We start from the raw sequence: 16,053 nt of genomic DNA, 5'->3' as shown, positions 1-16,053 counted from the left end.
TCCTCCCCTCCCGCTCCGTGGCTCGACGACTCCTTGCGAGCTCACAGAACAGGGCTCCGGGCAGCCGAGCGGAAATGGAGGAAAACTCGCCTCCCTGCGGACCTGGCATCCTTTCACTCCCTCCTCTCTACATTTTCCTCCTCTGTCACTGCTGCTAAAGCCACTTTCTACCATTCTAAATTCCAAGCATCTGCCTCTAACCCTAGGAAGCTCTTCGCCACCTTCTCCTCCCTCCTGGATCCCCCCTCCTCCCTCTCTGCAGATGACTTCGTCAACCATTTTGAAAGAAGGTCGACGACATCCGATCCTCGTTTGCTAAGTCAAACGACACCGCTGGTTCTGCTCACACTGCCCTACCCTATGCTCTGACCTCTTTCTCCCCTCTCTCTCCAGATGAAATCTCGCGTCTTGTGACGGCCGGCCGCCCAACAACCTGCCCGCTTGACCCTATCCCCTCCTCTCTTCTCCAGACCATTTCCGGAGACCTTCTCCCTTACCTCACCTCGCTCATCAACTCATCCCTGACCGCTGGCTACGTCCCTCCCGTCTTCAAGAGAGCGAGAGTTGCACCTCTTCTGAAAAAACCTACACTCGATCCCTCCGATGTCAACAACTACAGACCAGTATCCCTTCTCTCTTTTCTCTCCAAAACTCTTGAGCGTGCCGTCCTTGGCCAGCTCTACCGCTATCTCTCTCAGAATGACCTTCTTGATCCAAATCAGTCAGGTTTCAAGACTAGTCATTCAACTGAGACTGCTCTTCTCTGTATCACGGAGGCGCTCCGCACTGCTAAAGCTAACTCTCTCTCCTCTGCTCTCATCCTTCTAGACCTATCGGCTGCCTTGATACTGTGAACCATCAGATCCTCCTCTCCACCCTCTCCGAGTTGGGCATCTCCGGCGCGGCCCACGCTGGATTGCGTCCTACCTGACAGGTCGCTCCTACCAGGTGGCGTGGCGAGAATCTGTCTCCTCACCACGCGCTCTCACCACTGGTGTCCCCAGGGCTCTGTTCTAGGCCCTCTCTTATTCTCGCTATACACCAAGTCACTTGGCTCTGTCATAACCTCACATGGTCTCTCCTATCATTGCTATGCAGACGACACACAATTAATCTTCTCCTTTCCCCCTTCTGATGACCAGGTGGCGAATCGCATCTCTGCATGTCGGGCAGACATATCAGTGTGGATGACGGATCACCACCTCAAGCTGAACCTCAGCAAGACGGAGCTCCTCTTCCTCCCGGGGAAGGACTGCCCGTTCCATGATCTCGCCATCACGGTTGACAACTCCATTGTGTCCTCCTCCCAGAGCGCTAAGAACCTTGGCGTGATCCTGGACAACACCCTGACGTTCTCAACTAACATCAAGGCGGTGTCCCGTTCCTGTAGGTTCATGCTCTACAACATCCGCAGAGTACGACCCTGCCTCACACAGGAAGCGGCGCAGGTCCTAATCCAGGCACTTGTCATCTCCCGTCTTGATTACTGCAACTCGCTGTTGGCTGGGCTCCCTGCCTGTGCCATTAAACCCCTACAACTCATCCCAGAACGCCGCAGCCCGTCTGGTGTTCAACCTTCCCAAGTTCTCTCACGTCACCCCGCTCCTCCGCTCTCTCCACTGGCTTCCAGTTGAAGCTCGCATCCGCTACAAGACCATGGTGCTTGCCTACGGAGCTGTGAGGGGAACGGCACCTCAGTACCTCCAGGCTCTGATCAGGCCCTACACCCAAACAAGGGCACTGCGTTCATCCACCTCTGGCCTGCTCGCCTCCCTACCACTGAGGAAGTACAGTTCCCCGCTCAGCCCAGTCAAAACTGTTCGCTGCTCTGGCCCCCAATGGTGGAACAAACTCCCTCACGACGCCAGGACAGCGGAGTCAATCACCACCTTCCGGAGACACCTGAAACCCCACCTCTTCAAGGAATACCTAGGATAGGGTAAGTATGGGTAAGTAATCCTTCTCCCCCCAAAAAAAAAAAGATTTAGATGCAAGTGGCTGTTCCACTGGATGTCATAGGTGTATGCACCAATTTGTAAGTCGCTCTGGATAAGAGCGTCTGCTAAATGACTTAAATGTAAATGTAGACAGTAAACACAGGTAGTTACAGGTATGGTATTACAACTAGACAGTAAATACAGGTAGTTACAGGTATGGGATTACAACTAGACAGTAAATACAGGTAGTTACAGGTATGGTATTACAACTAGACAGTAAATACAGGTAGTTACAGGTAGTTACAGGTATGGTATTACAACTAGACAGTAAATACAGGTAGTTACAGGTATGGTATTACAACTAGACAGTAAACGCAGGTAGTTACAGGTAGGGTATTACAACTAGACAGTAAATACAGGTAGTTACAGGTATTACAACTAGACAGTAAATACAGGTAGTTACAGGTAGTTACAGGTATGGTATTACAACTAGACAGTAAATACAGGTAGTTACAGGTAGTTACAGGTATGGTATTACAACTAGACAGTAAATACAGGTAGTTACAGGTATGGTATTACAACTAGACAGTAAATACAGGTAGTTACAGGTATGGTATTACAACTAGACATTAAATACAGGTAGTTAAAGGTAGTTACAGGTATGGTATTACAACTAGACAGTAAATACAGGTAGTTACAGGTAGTTACAGGTATGGTATTACAACTAGACAGTAAATACAGGTAGTTACAGGTATGGTATTACAACTAGACAGTAAACACAGGTAGTTACAGGTATGGTATTACAACTAGACAGTAAATACAGGTAGTTACAGGTATGGTATTACAACTAGACAGTAAATACAGGTAGTTACAGGTATGGTATTACAACTAGACAGTAAACACAGGTAGTTACAGGTAGGGTATTACAACTAGACAGTAAATACAGGTAGTTACAGGTAGTTACAGGTATGGTATTACAACAAGACAGTAAATACAGGTAGTTACAGGTATGGTATTACAACTAGACAGTAAATACAGGTAGTTACAGGTATGGTATTACAACTAGACAGTAAACGCAGGTAGTTACAGGTATGGTATTACAACTAGACAGTAAATACAGGTAGTTACAGGTAGTTACAGGTATGGTATTACAACTAGACAGCAAATACAGGTAGTTACAGGTAGTTACAGGTATGGTATTACAACTAGACATTAAATACAGGTAGTTAAAGGTAGTTACAGGTATGGTATTACAACTAGACAGTAAATGCAGGTAGTTACAGGTATGGTATTACAACTAAGACAGTAAATACAGGTAGTTACAGGTAGTTACAGGTATGGTATTACAACTAGACAGTAAATACAGGTAGTTACAGGTAGTTACATGTATGGTATTACAACTAGACAGTAAATACAGGTAGTTACAGGTATGGTATTACAACTAGATAGTAAATACAGGTAGTTACAGGTATGGTATTACAACTAGACATTAAATACAGGTAGTTAAAGGTAGTTACAGGTATGGTATTACAACTAGACAGTAAATACAGGTAGTTACAGGTAGTTACAGGTATGGTATTACAACTAGACATTAAATACAGGTAGTTAAAGGTAGTTACAGGTATGGTATTACAACTAGACAGTAAATACAGGTAGTTACAGGTATGGTATTACAACTAGACATTAAATACAGGTAGTTACAGGTATGGTATTACAACTAGACAGTAAATACAGGTAGTTACAGGTATGGTATTACAACTAGACAGTAAACGCAGGTAGTTACAGGTATGGTATTACAACTAGACAGTAAATACAGGTAGTTACAGGTATGGTATTACAACTAGACAGTAAACGCAGGTAGTTACAGGTATGGTATTACAACTAGACAGTAAACGCAGGTAGTTACAGGTAGTTACAGGTATGGTATTACAACTAGACAGTAAATACCTGTAGTTACAGGTATGGTATTACAACTAGACAGTAAATACAGGTAGTTACAGGTATGGTATTACAACTAGACAGTAAACGCAGGTAGTTACAGGTATGGTATTACAACTAGACAGTAAACGCAGGTAGTTACAGGTAGTTACAGGTATGGTATTACAACTAGACAGTAAATACCTGTAGTTACAGGTATGGTATTACAACTAGACAGTAAATACAGGTAGTTACAGGTATGGTATTACAACTAGACTGTAAATACAGGTAGTTACAGGTATGGTATTACAACTAGACAGTAAACACAGGTAGTTACAGGTAGGGTATTACAACTAGACAGTAAATACAGGTAGTTACAGGTAGTTACAGGTATGGTATTACAACAAGACAGTAAATACAGGTAGTTACAGGTATGGTATTACAACTAGACATTAAATACAGGTAGTTAAAGGTAGTTACAGGTATGGTATTACAACTAGACAGTAAATACAGGTAGTTACAGGTAGTTACAGGTATGGTATTACAACTAGACATTAAATACAGGTAGTTAAAGGTAGTTACAGGTATGGTATTACAACTAGACAGTAAATACAGGTAGTTACAGGTATGGTATTACAACTAGACATTAAATACAGGTAGTTACAGGTATGGTATTACAACTAGACAGTAAATACAGGTAGTTACAGGTATGGTATTACAACTAGACAGTAAACGCAGGTAGTTACAGGTATGGTATTACAACTAGACAGTAAATACAGGTAGTTACAGGTATGGTATTACAACTAGACAGTAAACGCAGGTAGTTACAGGTATGGTATTACAACTAGACAGTAAACGCAGGTAGTTACAGGTAGTTACAGGTATGGTATTACAACTAGACAGTAAATACCTGTAGTTACAGGTATGGTATTACAACTAGACAGTAAATACAGGTAGTTACAGGTATGGTATTACAACTAGACAGTAAACGCAGGTAGTTACAGGTATGGTATTACAACTAGACAGTAAACGCAGGTAGTTACAGGTAGTTACAGGTATGGTATTACAACTAGACAGTAAATACCTGTAGTTACAGGTATGGTATTACAACTAGACAGTAAATACAGGTAGTTACAGGTATGGTATTACAACTAGACTGTAAATACAGGTAGTTACAGGTATGGTATTACAACTAGACAGTAAACACAGGTAGTTACAGGTAGGGTATTACAACTAGACAGTAAATACAGGTAGTTACAGGTAGTTACAGGTATGGTATTACAACAAGACAGTAAATACAGGTAGTTACAGGTATGGTATTACAACTAGACAGTAAATACAGGTAGTTACAGGTATGGTATTACAACTAGACAGTAAACGCAGGTAGTTACAGGTATGGTATTACAACTAGACAGTAAATACAGGTAGTTACAGGTAGTTACAGGTATGGTATTACAACTAGACAGCAAATACAGGTAGTTACAGGTAGTTACAGGTATGGTATTACAACTAGACATTAAATACAGGTAGTTAAAGGTAGTTACAGGTATGGTATTACAACTAGACAGTAAATACAGGTAGTTACAGGTATGGTATTACAACTAAGACAGTAAATACAGGTAGTTACAGGTAGTTACAGGTATGGTATTACAACTAGACAGTAAATACAGGTAGTTACAGGTAGTTACAGGTATGGTATTACAACTAGACAGTAAATACAGGTAGTTACAGGTATGGTCAGGTATTACAACTAGACAGTAAATACAGGTAGTTACAGGTATGGTATTACAACTAGACAGTAAATACAGGTAGTTACAGGTAGTTACAGGTATGGTATTACAACTAGACAGTAAATACAGGTAGTTACAGGTATGGTATTACAACTAGACAGTAAATACAGGTAGTTACAGGTATGGTATTACAACTAGACAGTAAACGCAGGTAGTTACAGGTAGTTACAGGTATGGTATTACAACTAGACAGTAAATACCTGTAGTTACAGGTATGGTATTACAACTAGACAGTAAATACAGGTAGTTACAGGTATGGTATTACAACTAGACAGTAAATACAGGTAGTTACAGGTATGGTATTACAACTAGACAGTAAACGCAGGTAGTTACAGGTAGTTACAGGTATGGTATTACAACTAGACAGTAAATACAGGTAGTTACAGGTATGGTATTACAACTAAGACAGTAAATACAGGTAGTTACAGGTATGGTATTACAACTAGACAGTAAATACAGGTAGTTACAGGTATGGTATTACAACTAGACAGTAAATACAGGTAGTTACAGGTATGGTATTACAACTAGACAGTAAATACAGGTAGTTACAGGTAGTTACAGGTATGGTATTACAACTAGACAGTAAATACAGGTAGTTACAGGTATGGTATTACAACTAGACAGTAAATACAGGTAGTTACAGGTAGTTACAGGTATGGTATTACAACTAGACAGTAAATACAGGTAGTTACAGGTAGTTACAGGTATGGTATTACAACTAGACATTAAATACAGGTAGTTAAAGGTAGTTACAGGTATGGTATTACAACTAGACAGTAAATACAGGTAGTTACAGGTATGGTATTACAACTAGACAGTAAATACAGGTAGTTACAGGTATGGTATTACAACTAGACAGTAAATACAGGTAGTTACAGGTATGGTATTACAACTAGACAGTAAATACAGGTAGTTACAGGTATGGTATTACAACTAGACAGTAAACGCAGGTAGTTACAGGTAGTTACAGGTATGGTATTACAACTAGACAGTAAATACAGGTAGTTACAGGTATGGTATTACAACTAGACAGTAAATACAGGTAGTTACAGGTATGGTATTACAACTAGACAGTAAATACAGGTAGTTACAGGTATGGTATTACAACTAGACAGTAAATACAGGTAGTTACAGGTAGTTACAGGTATGGTATTACAACTAGACAGTAAATACAGGTAGTTACAGGTATGGTATTACAACTAGACAGTAAATACAGGTAGTTACAGGTATGGTATTACAACTAGACTGTAAATACAGGTAGTTACAGGTATGGTATTACAACTAGACAGTAAACACAGGTAGTTACAGGTAGGGTATTACAACTAGACAGTAAATACAGGTAGTTACAGGTAGTTACAGGTATGGTATTACAACAAGACAGTAAATACAGGTAGTTACAGGTATGGTATTACAACTAGACAGTAAATACAGGTAGTTACAGGTATGGTATTACAACTAGACAGTAAACGCAGGTAGTTACAGGTATGGTATTACAACTAGACAGTAAATACAGGTAGTTACAGGTAGTTACAGGTATGGTATTACAACTAGACAGCAAATACAGGTAGTTACAGGTAGTTACAGGTATGGTATTACAACTAGACATTAAATACAGGTAGTTAAAGGTAGTTACAGGTATGGTATTACAACTAGACAGTAAATACAGGTAGTTACAGGTATGGTATTACAACTAAGACAGTAAATACAGGTAGTTACAGGTAGTTACAGGTATGGTATTACAACTAGACAGTAAATACAGGTAGTTATAGGTAGTTACAGGTATGGTATTACAACTAGACAGTAAATACAGGTAGTTACAGGTATGGTATTACAACTAGACAGTAAATACAGGTAGTTACAGGTATGGTATTACAACTAGACATTAAATACAGGTAGTTAAAGGTAGTTACAGGTATGGTATTACAACTAGACAGTAAATACAGGTAGTTACAGGTAGTTACAGGTATGGTATTACAACTAGACATTAAATACAGGTAGTTAAAGGTAGTTACAGGTATGGTATTACAACTAGACAGTAAATACAGGTAGTTACAGGTATGGTATTACAACTAGACATTAAATACAGGTAGTTACAGGTATGGTATTACAACTAGACAGTAAATACAGGTAGTTACAGGTATGGTATTACAACTAGACAGTAAACGCAGGTAGTTACAGGTATGGTATTACAACTAGACAGTAAATACAGGTAGTTACAGGTATGGTATTACAACTAGACAGTAAACGCAGGTAGTTACAGGTATGGTATTACAACTAGACAGTAAACGCAGGTAGTTACAGGTAGTTACAGGTATGGTATTACAACTAGACAGTAAATACCTGTAGTTACAGGTATGGTATTACAACTAGACAGTAAATACAGGTAGTTACAGGTATGGTATTACAACTAGACAGTAAATACAGGTAGTTACAGGTATGGTATTACAACTAGACAGTAAACGCAGGTAGTTACAGGTATGGTATTACAACTAGACAGTAAATACAGGTAGTTACAGGTAGTTACAGGTATGGTATTACAACTAGACAGTAAATACAGGTAGTTACAGGTAGTTACAGGTATGGTATTACAACTAAGACAGTAAATACAGGTAGTTACAGGTAGTTACAGGTATGGTATTACAACTAGACAGTAAATACAGGTAGTTACAGGTATGGTATTACAACTAGACAGTAAATACAGGTAGTTACAGGTATGGTATTACAACTAGACAGTAAATACAGGTAGTTACAGGTATGGTATTACAACTAGACAGTAAATACAGGTAGTTACAGGTATGGTATTACAACTAGACAGTAAACACAGGTAGTTACAGGTAGTTACAGGTATGGTATTACAACTAGACAGTAAACACAGGTAGTTACAGGTAGTTACAGGTATGGTATTACAACTAGACAGTAAACACAGGTAGTTACAGGTAGTTACAGGTATGGTATTACAACTAGACAGTAAATACAGGTAGTTACAGGTAGTTACAGGTATGGTATTACAACTAGACAGTAAATACAGGTAGTTACAGGTAGTTACAGGTATGGTATTACAACTAGACAGTAAATACAGGTAGTTACAGGTATGGTATTACAACTAGACAGTAAATACAGGTAGTTACAGGTATTACAACTAAGACAGTAAATACAGGTAGTTACAGGTATGGTATTACAACTAGACAGTAAATACAGGTAGTTACAGGTATGGTATTACAACTAGACAGTAAATACAGGTAGTTACAGGTATGGTATTACAACTAGACAGTAAATACAGGTAGTTACAGGTATGGTATTACAACCTATCTCCTGATTCTGCCTCCTCAACCCTCCTCTCCTCCCTTACTGCATCCTTTGACTCCCTATGTCCCCTATCCTCCAGGCCGGCTCGGTCCTCCCCTCCCGCTCCGTGGCTCGACGACTCCTTGCGAGCTCACAGAACAGGGCTCCGGGCAGCCGAGCGGAAATGGAGGAAAACTCGCCTCCCTGCGGACCTGGCATCCTTTCACTCCCTCCTCTCTACATTTTCCTCCTCTGTCACTGCTGCTAAAGCCACTTTCTACCATTCTAAATTCCAAGCATCTGCCTCTAACCCTAGGAAGCTCTTTGCCACCTTCTCCTCCCTCCTGGATCCCCCCTCCTCCCTCTCTGCAGATGACTTCGTCAACCATTTTGAAAAGAAGGTCGACGACATCCGATCCTCGTTTGCTAAGTCAAACGACACCGCTGGTTCTGCTCACACTGCCCTACCCTATGCTCTGACCTCTTTCTCCCCTCTCTCTCCAGATGAAATCTCGCGTCTTGTGACGGCCGGCCGCCCAACAACCTGCCCGCTTGACCCTATCCCTCCTCTCTTCTCCAGACCATTTCCGGAGACCTTCTCCCTTACCTCACCTCGCTCATCAACTCATCCCTGACCGCTGGCTACGTCCCTCCCGTCTTCAAGAGAGCGAGAGTTGCACCTCTTCTGAAAAAACCTACACTCGATCCCTCCGATGTCAACAACTACAGACCAGTATCCCTTCTCTCTTTTCTCTCCAAAACTCTTGAGCGTGCCGTCCTTGGCCAGCTCTACCGCTATCTCTCTCAGAATGACCTTCTTGATCCAAATCAGTCAGGTTTCAAGACTAGTCATTCAACTGAGACTGCTCTTCTCTGTATCACGGAGGCGCTCCGCCGCTGCTAAAGCTAACTCTCTCTCCTCTGCTCTCATCCTTCCTAGACCTATCGGCTGCCTTCGATACTGTGAACCATCAGATCCTCCTCTCCACCCTCTCCGAGTTGGGCATCTCCGGCGCGGCCCACGCTTGTTGCGTCCTACCTGACAGGTCGCTCCTACCAGGTGGCGTGGCGAGAATCTGTCTCCTCACCACGCGCTCTCACCACTGGTGTCCCCCAGGGCTCTGTTCTAGGCCCTCTCTTATTCTCGCTATACACCAAGTCACTTGGCTCTGTCATAACCTCATGGTCTCTCCTATCATTGCTATGCAGACGACACACAATTAATCTTCTCCTTTCCCCTTCTGACCAGGTGGCGAATCGCATCTCTGCATGTCGGGCAGACATATCAGTGTGGATGACGGATCACCACCTCAAGCTGAACCTCAGCAAGACGGGAGCTCCTCTTCCTCCCGGGGAAAAGGACTGCCCGTTCCATGATCTCGCCATCACGGTTGACAACTCCATTGTGTCCTCCTCCCCAGAGCGCTAAGAACCTTGGCGTGATCCTGGACAACACCCTGACGTTCTCAACTAACATCAAGGCGGTGTCCCGTTCCTGTAGGTTCATGCTCTACAACATCCGCAGAGTACGACCCTGCCTCACACAGGAAGCGGCGCAGGTCCTAATCCAGGCACTTGTCATCTCCCGTCTTGATTACTGCAACTCGCTGTTGGCTGGGCTCCCTGCCTGTGCCATTAAACCCTACAACTCATCCAGAACGCCGCAGCCCGTCTGGTGTTCAACCTTCCCAAGTTCTCTCACGTCACCCCGCTCCTCCGCTCTCTCCACTGGCTTCCAGTTGAAGCTCGCATCCGCTACAAGACCATGGTGCTTGCCTGCGGGCTGTGAGGGGGAACGGCACCTCAGTACCTCCAGGCTCTGATCAGGCCCTACACCCAAACAAGGGCACTGCGTTCATCCACCTCTGGCCTGCTCGCCTCCCTACCACTGAGGAAGTACAGTTCCCGCTCAGCCCAGTCAAAACTGTTCGCTGCTCTGGCCCCCCAATGGTGGAACAAACTCCCTCACGACGCCAGGACAGCGGAGTCAATCACCACCTTCCGGAGACACCTGAAACCCCACCTCTTCAAGGAATACCTAGGATAGGGTAAGTAAGGGTAAGTAATCCTTCTCCCCCAAAAAAAAAGATTTAGATGCAAGTGGCTGTTCCACTGGATGTCATAGGTGTATGCACCAATTTGTAAGTCGCTCTGGATAAGAGCGTCTGCTAAATGACTTAAATGTAAATGTAGACAGTAAACACAGGTAGTTACAGGTATGGTATTACAACTAGACAGTAAATACAGGTAGTTACAGGTATGGGATTACAACTAGACAGTAAATACAGGTAGTTACAGGTATGGTATTACAACTAGACAGTAAATACAGGTAGTTACAGGTAGTTACAGGTATGGTATTACAACTAGACAGTAAATACAGGTAGTTACAGGTATGGTATTACAACTAGACAGTAAACGCAGGTAGTTACAGGTAGGGTATTACAACTAGACAGTAAATACAGGTAGTTACAGGTATTACAACTAGACAGTAAATACAGGTAGTTACAGGTAGTTACAGGTATGGTATTACAACTAGACAGTAAATACAGGTAGTTACAGGTAGTTACAGGTATGGTATTACAACTAGACAGTAAATACAGGTAGTTACAGGTATGGTATTACAACTAGACAGTAAATACAGGTAGTTACAGGTATGGTATTACAACTAGACATTAAATACAGGTAGTTAAAGGTAGTTACAGGTATGGTATTACAACTAGACAGTAAATACAGGTAGTTACAGGTAGTTACAGGTATGGTATTACAACTGACAGTAAATACAGGTAGTTACAGGTATGGTATTACAACTAGACAGTAAACACAGGTAGTTACAGGTATGGTATTACAACTAGACAGTAAATACAGGTAGTTACAGGTATGGTATTACAACTAGACAGTAAATACAGGTAGTTACAGGTATGGTATTACAACTAGACAGTAAACACAGGTAGTTACAGGTAGGTATTACAACTAGACAGTAAATACAGGTAGTTACAGGTAGTTACAGGTATGGTATTACAACAAGACAGTAAATACAGGTAGTTACAGGTATGGTATTACAACTAGACAGTAAATACAGGTAGTTACAGGTATGGTATTACAACTAGACAGTAAACGCAGGTAGTTACAGGTATGGTATTACAACTAGACAGTAAATACAGGTAGTTACAGGTAGTTACAGGTATGGTATTACAACTAGACAGCAAATACAGGTAGTTACAGGTAGTTACAGGTATGGTATTACAACTAGACATTAAATACAGGTAGTTAAAGGTAGTTACAGGTATGGTATTACAACTAGACAGTAAATACAGGTAGTTACAGGTATGGTATTACAACTAAGACAGTAAATACAGGTAGTTACAGGTAGTTACAGGTATGGTATTACAACTAGACAGTAAATACAGGTAGTTACAGGTAGTTACATGTATGGTATTACAACTAGACAGTAAATACAGGTAGTTACAGGTATGGTATTACAACTAGATAGTAAATACAGGTAGTTACAGGTATGGTATTACAACTAGACATTAAATACAGGTAGTTAAAGGTAGTTACAGGTATGGTATTACAACTAGACAGTAAATACAGGTAGTTACAGGTAGTTACAGGTATGGTATTACAACTAGACATTAAATACAGGTAGTTAAAAGGTAGTTACAGGTATGGTATTACAACTAGACAGTAAATACAGGTAGTTACAGGTATGGTATTACAACTAGACATTAAATACAGGTAGTTACAGGTATGGTATTACAACTAGACAGTAAATACAGGTAGTTACAGGTATGGTATTACAACTAGACAGTAAACGCAGGTAGTTACAGGTATGGTATTACAACTAGACAGTAAATACAGGTAGTTACAGGTATGGTATTACAACTAGACAGTAAACGCAGGTAGTTACAGGTATGGTATTACAACTAGACAGTAAACGCAGGTAGTTACAGGTAGTTACAGGTATGGTATTACAACTAGACAGTAAATACCTGTAGTTACAGGTATGGTATTACAACTAGACAGTAAATACAGGTAGTTACAGGTATGGTATTACAACTAGACAGTAAATACAGGTAGTTACAGGTATGGTATTACAACTAGACAGTAAACGCAGGTAGTTACAGGTATGGTATTACAACTAGACAGTAAATACAGGTAGTTACAGGTATGGTATTACAACTAGACAGTAAATACAGGTAGTTACAGGTATGGTATTACAACTAGACAGTAAACGCAGGTAGTTACAGGTATGGTATTACAACTAGACAGTAAATACAGGTAGTTACAGGTAGTTACAGGTAGTTACAGGTAGTTACAGGTATGGTATTACAACTAGACAGTAAATACAGGTAGTTACAGGTAGTTACAGGTATGGTATTACAACTAGACATTAAATACAGGTAGTTAAAGGTAGTTACAGGTATGGTATTACAACTAGACAGTAAATACAGGTAGTTACAGGTATGGTATTACAACTAAGACAGTAAACGCAGGTAGTTACAGGTATGGTATTACAACTAGACAGTAAATACAGGTAGTTACAGGTATGGTATTACAACTAGACAGTAAATACAGGTAGTTACAGGTATGGTATTACAACTAGACAGTAAATACAGGTAGTTACAGGTATGGTATTATTACAACTAGACATTAAATACAGGTAGTTAAAGGTAGTTACAGGTATGTTACAACTAGACAGTAAATACAGTTTACAGGTATGGTATTACAACTAAGACATTAAATACAGGTAGTTACAGGTAGTTACAGGTATGGTATTACAACTAGACAGTAAATACAGGTAGTTACAGGTATGGTATTACAACTAAGACAGTAAACGCAGGTAGTTACAGGTATGGTATTACAACTAGACAGTAAATACAGGTAGTTACAGGTATGGTATTACAACTAGACAGTAAATACAGGTAGTTACAGGTATGGTATTATTACAAACTAGACAGTAAATACAGGTAGTTAAAGGTAGTTACAGGTATGGTATTACAACTAGACAGTAAATACAGGTAGTTACAGGTATGGTATTACAACTAGACAGTAAATACAGGTAGTTACAGGTAGTTACAGGTATTACAACTAGACAGTAAAAGGTAGTTACAGGTAGTTACAACTAGACAGTAAATACAGTTTACAGGTATGGTATTACAACTAGACAGTAAATACAGGTAGTTACAGGTATGGTATTACAACTAGACAGTATGGGTAGTTACAGGTATTACAACTAGACAGTAAATACAGGTAGTTACAGGTAGTTACAGGTATGGTATTACAACTAGACAGTAAATACAGGTAGTTACAGGTATGGTATTACAACTAGACAGTAAATACAGGTAGTTACAGGTATGGTATTACAACTAGACAGTAAATACAGGTAGTTACAGGTATGGTATTACAACTAGACAGTAAATACAGGTAGTTACAGGTATGGTATTACAACTAAGTATTACAGGTATGGTATTACAACTAGACAGTAAATACAGGTAGTTACAGGTATGGTATTACAACTAGACAGTAAACGCAGGTAGTTACAGGTATGGTATTACAACTAGACAGTAAATACAGGTAGTTACAGGTAGTTACAGGTATGGTATTACAACTAGACAGTAAATACAGGTAGTTACAGGTAGTTACAGGTATGGTATTACAACTAGACATTAAATACAGGTAGTTAAAGGTAGTTACAGGTATGGTATTACAACTAGACAGTAAATACAGGTAGTTACAGGTATGGTATTACAACTAGACATTAAATACAGGTAGTTACAGGTATGGTCAGGTAATACAACTAGACAGTAAATACAGGTAGTTACAGGTATGGTCAGGTATTCTCTAGAATATAACAACTAAACAGTAAACACAGGTAGTTACAGGTATGGTATTACAACTGAACCCAGTAAATACAGGTAGTTACAGGTAGTTACAGGTATGGTATTACAACTGAACCCAGTAAATACAGGTAGTTACAGGTAGTTACAGGTATGGTATTACAAGCTAGACATTAAATACAGGTAGTTAAGGTAGTTACAGGTATGGTATTACAACTAGACAGTAAATACAGGTAGTTACAGGTATGGTATTACAACTAGACAGTAAATACAGGTAGTTACAGGTATGGTATTACAACTAGACAGTAAATACAGGTAGTTACAGGTATGGTATTACAACTAGACAGTAAATACAGGTAGTTACAGGTATGGTATTACAACTAGACAGTAAATACAGGTAGTTACAGGTAGTTACAGGTATGGTATTACAACTAGACAGTAAATACAGGTAGTTACAGGTATGGTATTACAACTAGACAGTAAATACAGGTAGTTACAGGTATGGTATTACAACTAGACAGTAAATACAGGTAGTTACAGGTATGGTATTACAACTAGACAGTAAATACAGGTAGTTACAGGTATGGTATTACAACTAGACAGTAAATACAGGTAGTTACAGGTAGTTACAGGTATGGTATTACAACTAGACAGTAAATACAGGTAGTTACAGGTATGGTATTACAACTAGACAGTAAATACAGGTAGTTACAGGTAGTTACAGGTATGGTATTACAACTAGACAGTAAATACAGGTAGTTACAGGTAGTTACAGGTATGGTATTACAACTAGACAGTAAATACAGGTAGTTACAGGTAGTTACAGGTATGGTATTACAACTAGACAGTAAATACAGGTAGTTACAGGTATGGTATTACAACTAGACAGTAAATACAGGTAGTTACAGGTATGGTAGGTATTACAACTAGACAGTAAATACAGGTAGTTACAGGTATGGTATTACAACTAGACAGTAAACACAGGTAGTTACAGGTATGGTATTACAACTAGACAGTAAATACAGGTAGTTACAGGTAGTTACAGGTATGGTATTACAACTAGACAGTAAATACAGGTAGTTACAGGTATGGTATTACAACTAGACAGTAAATACAGGTAGTTACAGGTATGGTATTACAACTAGACAGTAAATACAGGTAGTTACAGGTATGGTATTACAACTAGACAGTAAACGCAGGTAGTTACAGGTAGTTACAGGTATGGTATTACAACTAGACAGTAAATACAGGTAGTTACAGGTATGGTATTACAACTAGACAGTAAAT

At 40.1% G+C, this 16,053-nt stretch overlaps 1 long non-coding RNA gene across 2 annotated transcripts; it reads left to right on the top strand.

The window, feature by feature from the left end:
- The first annotated feature begins 2,503 nt into the window (after window positions 1-2,503).
- On the top strand, window positions 2,504-14,633 carry LOC127927802 (uncharacterized). Of its 2 annotated transcripts, none has more exons than XR_008129095.1 (3): window positions 2,504-3,179; window positions 12,593-12,674; window positions 14,575-14,633. It is a non-coding gene; the product is annotated as an uncharacterized LOC127927802 (long non-coding RNA). The 2 variants fall into 2 exon arrangements; XR_008129096.1 differs by lacking the exon at window positions 14,575-14,633 and adding an exon at window positions 13,299-13,357.
- The last annotated feature ends 1,420 nt before the right edge of the window (window positions 14,634-16,053 follow it).

This window comes from Oncorhynchus keta, unplaced genomic scaffold (genome assembly GCF_023373465.1).
Source record: "Oncorhynchus keta strain PuntledgeMale-10-30-2019 unplaced genomic scaffold, Oket_V2 Un_scaffold_17597_pilon_pilon, whole genome shotgun sequence".
In the NCBI taxonomy this organism is placed as follows: Eukaryota; Metazoa; Chordata; class Actinopteri; order Salmoniformes; family Salmonidae; genus Oncorhynchus; species Oncorhynchus keta.
The sequence above is the reverse complement of the archived record's forward strand: the minus strand, read 5'-3'. Positions and strand labels throughout refer to the sequence as shown.